The following is a 4,816-nucleotide window of genomic DNA, read 5'->3' on the forward strand; positions in this document are numbered from 1 at the left end:
CCGGAAACACAACAAATCAAATAAAGGTTGGACAAATGGGATTGCATAAAGTTGCAGACCTTCTGCAGGGCAAATGACATAGCTAGCAAGATCAATAGAAAGCCCACGGATTGGGAGAAGATCTTTACTAGCCATACAACAGACAAGGGTCTCATATCTAAAATATACTTGGAACTCAAAAAATTAAATCCCCCAACAACAAATCCTCAAAGAAACAACTGCCCAATAAATAAGTGGGCGAAAGAATTAAAGAGAAACTTCTCTGAAGAAGAAAGAAGGATGGCCAATAAACACATGAAGAAACGTTCAACATCCCTAGCCATAAAAGAAATTCAAATCAAAACAACATTGAGATATCACCTCACTCCAGTTATTACGGCAAAAATCAAGAACTCTAACAACAGATGCTGGATGGGATGTGGACAGAAAGGAACCTTACTTCATTGTTGGTGGGAATGTAAACTTGTTCAAACACTTTGGAATGCAGTATGGAGGTTTCTCAAAAGACTTCACATAGAACTCCCCTATGACCCAGCAATCCCACTTTTGGGCATTTACCCAAATGTTTACAAACAAGACCACACTAAAGCTACCAGCACAACTATGTTTATTGCAGCATTATTTACCATAGCTAAGATATGGAACCAACCCAGATGCCCCTCAGTAGATGAATGGATCAAGAAAATGTGGTATATATACACAATGGAATTCTATGCCTCCATCAGAAAGAATGACATTGCCCCATTTGTTAGGAAATGGAAAGACTTGGAAAAAATTATATTAAGTGAAGTAATCCAGGCCCAAAGAAACATAGGTCCCATGGTTTCCCTTATTTGCAATATCTAGTATATGTATGAGTCAAGCGGAAAAGGTCAGATAATGTGATGTCAGAAAAATGAACCCTTAGATATGTATTTTAATGTTTTTTCTTTCATGCATGTGTTTCTAATGCATTTATAAGGTTATCTCTTTGTTGCTTTGTATGTCCCTCCCCCCACAGTATAACCCCTGCTCTCACTATATTTGATGTCAGTATAACTTGTGGAGGAAATGGGGAAAAACAAATTGTTTAAGGATACAGGTGGACCTGTTGCAACAATGAGAAGTACAAGTTGTCATGTCCAAAACGAGCTTTACAACGTCAGTGAGGGGAGGGAAGGGGGGGGAAGGAGAGGGATTGGGATTGGGGGGGAGAGGGGAGGCTGGGAAGGGAGGTGAAGGGTAAACAAAGGAGGAGGCTGCAATACTTGGTAACAAATGTATGCATTATCCTGCCCATGTAATTGTAACCCCTCTATACAGTATGTTCACAAATAAAATTAAATTAAATTAAAAAAAAAAGAGAACCCTGCACAATCTACCTGGGCAGAAAACTCTAGGAGATTCCCTTTAGAAGAGTATTTCACAAAAACAGCCAACCTGACATAATGGTTCAAGTCTAGGCATTCAAACTATCTGATATAGGAAGCACACTTCTACCTCAGAGATCACACCCAAGTTAAGAAAAGAAACAACAACAAAAAGCAACCTTAAAAGACAACTGTGAAAAGCTATCTAACTATAACCAGATAAGATGATGCTGAACAAAATGAACCCCAAGTTAGGGATACAAGAGGTTTCATCCTTGGTGTTGTTGTTTTTAATGTATTTATAATGTGCTATGTGATTTTTTGTTTCTCTTGTATGTTCTTCCCCCATTGTATAAGCCAAGTTTTCACTACATTTGATTCCTGTCCCTTGCATCTTGTATATACATTTTTCTAATTTGGGGAAGGGAAGGGAAATAATAAAAAGCTGAAATAAGGATCCAGGTTGAGCCATTGTAACAATAAGATATGCAAGAAATTATGTTGAAAATGAACATTACAACTTGGGTGGGAGGAGAGGAAGGAGTTGAGGAGTTGGGGAGGTGGGGAGGGAAGGGATTGTAGGTGACCAACAAAGGAGGAGGTAACAATGCTCGATAGGAAATGTACTCATTACCTTACTCAGGTAACAGTAACCCCTCTGTACAGTATCTGTGCAATTAAAAATACATTGTAAAAATGACAACTGTGTGACAGAAATGGGGGTGTCACATGTGTGATCTAGATACTAAAAGGGGGTAGATGTGGGAGGCTGCAGATGTCAGGGCATTTCTTGCCTTCTGTATAACAGTCAGACACATACAAAAATATTTATTGAAACATTTTTTAACAACTATGAAGGATGTAAGATTATCAATGTGAAGAACTCATGTTAATGCCCCATTTCGAGGGGCTTATGATCTATGAACATGTCTGGCACAAAACTGCACTGGACACCACTAATCGAAAAGTAAGAAAACACCAGGCTGCAAAGATGCATGGTGTACCATGCTCAAAATAAGAGCTATCAATTGAGAGATACATGCATACATCAATAAATACATATATTTATCTGAAAATGACAGGATTACTGGCAATCGTGTAATGGAGATCACAATGAAAAACCAAAAAAAAAAAAGAAAAATGGAGAACGTTTACCAAAATCTTCTTCAGTGAATGAGAAACAGAATTACACATATGTGGTCCATATAATGGGAGACACGTGGGGAGGATGGACAGTTCAGGACACAGCTGGCTGAGATTGCACACACAAAAAAAAACAACATATCCAAAAGTTGTTCATACAGACATTCAAACAACCAGTCTAATAAAACTCTAGGTAAGGATGCACTTGGAACAATTGCAAAAAACAGTATTGAAAACAGTTACTGACAATGTGGAGATATGTAGATGCAATGTGGGGAGAAAAATATAGGAGACATCAACTAAACAACCACAAAAAAGGCACGCTGGAAGGATCCTTCACAACTTCCATGTGCAAAGAATTCACTAAAGCAGACAAAAATATATACGTGAATCTGATTACATGCTTAGATATATAAATAAAAACAAAAAATTAATTAGTTGAGAAACAAAAAATTAGGAATCAAGTAAACAATGTCCTGGAGTTCAAATCCCAGTGCAGGCTCCTTATGAGAATTGAGAAGGAATAACCACAAACCACTTCCATGATTCCCCACCAGTGGCCCTAGGTGGCATCCAGGTCCTGGGATGCAGTGGCATCAGGCTGGGGATTTCTTGCTCTGACTGTGGCAGACAGGGACACCTTGGCTCAGAAAATAATGACAAAACAAACATGTCAATAAGAAATACGTGAATACACAAACACATGTACTTACATATGCAGGGACAAGTCAGACACATTATAGACAGAAAATAAGAAATATACAAATAAATCACTAAAAATGAAACTGGACACACAGGTAAATCCAATGGCTCTAAAGACACATACAGTATGAAGGAAAAGATATATATCAACACAACACATACAGGAAATTTTATCCCAAACATTGAATCTTCTAATCAGAACCTGGGCAGAAAATTCCATGAGATTCCCTCTAGGACTACATATTTTTTTTTAAAAAATCCAGGCTGGAAGCATGTTACAAGTATAGGGGTGCAAACTGACTGAGATAGCAAGCACAGCTCTTCTTCAGAGATCACATGCAATTGGAGAAAAGAAAGAAAAACAAAAACCACCCTATTAGACAGAAATGGGTGTTCATATATGTGTTCCAGAGACTGAAAAGTGGTAGATGTGGAAGGCTGCAGAGGTCAGAACATGTCTGGCCTTCTGTGTAACATCTACACTCACAAAACCAAAACCAAAACCAAAAACATAAGTACTGAAATACAACTTTACACAACACAATTTTTCAATGACTAGAGCTCAGCTCAATTCCCCATGTTGAGACTCTTATGATCTGTAAATGTGTCTGGACACAAAAATGAAATGGACACCACTAATATAGCACTAATAAATAGCCACACTGCACAGATGCTTCAAATCTTCTTGGGCTATATATGGAGTATTATATTCAGAAAACAATTGTTGATCCAAAGATACATGTATGCATACATAGTTCAAGAAAACACAGGATACATGGAAATCATGTAGTGTAGATCACAGTGAAAAACAAAAAGAAAATATGAAAAAGAATTATCAAAATTAATTTGATATGTGAAAAACAGGTGTGCGACCCAGGTAATAAGAGGAAGGTGTAGAGGCTGGATAGTTCAGGGCACGACTGACTGAGATTGCAATACCCTGTCTTACAAAACAAACATCATGTCCATAAGTCACTCATACAGCCTTTCAATCAACCAGACATATAAGGAAAAAAACAAAATGCTTAAACAGGGATGCAGGTTGACCCATTGTAACAATGAGATGCACAAGACATTATGCTGAAAAATAAACTTTACAATTTAGGCGGGGGGAGGGGGGTGGGATTGGGGAGTGTAGTTGTGGAGGTGGGAGGGAAGGGATGGCGGGAGAAAATCAAAGGAGGAGGTAACAATGCTTGATAGGAAATGTACTCATTACTTTGCTCATGTAACTGTAACAGATAAGTTGATGTTAGGCGAAATGAACCCCAAGATAAGATTCCAATGACTTTTCTTTCTTGCGATTGTTTCTAGCATATTTATAAGATGATTTCTTTGGTGCTTTGTATGTCCATCCACCACGGTATAACCCCTGTTTTCACTGTATTTGATGTTGGTATAATTTGTGGAGGGGAAGAGAAAAAACAAATTGTTTAAATAGGGATACAGATGGACCCATTGCAACAATGAGTTGTACAAGATATTATGTTCAAAAACGAACTTTACAACTTTGGTGGGGGGGGAGGGGGGAAATGGGGGGAGATGGGAAGGGATGGGAAGGGGAAACAAAGGAGGAGGCAACAATGCTTGATAAGAAATGTACTCATTACCTTGCCCATGTA

This window comes from Dipodomys spectabilis, unplaced genomic scaffold (assembly GCF_019054845.1).
Source record: "Dipodomys spectabilis isolate Male_0828 unplaced genomic scaffold, ASM1905484v1 ptg000180l, whole genome shotgun sequence".
In the NCBI taxonomy this organism is placed as follows: domain Eukaryota; kingdom Metazoa; phylum Chordata; class Mammalia; order Rodentia; family Heteromyidae; genus Dipodomys; species Dipodomys spectabilis.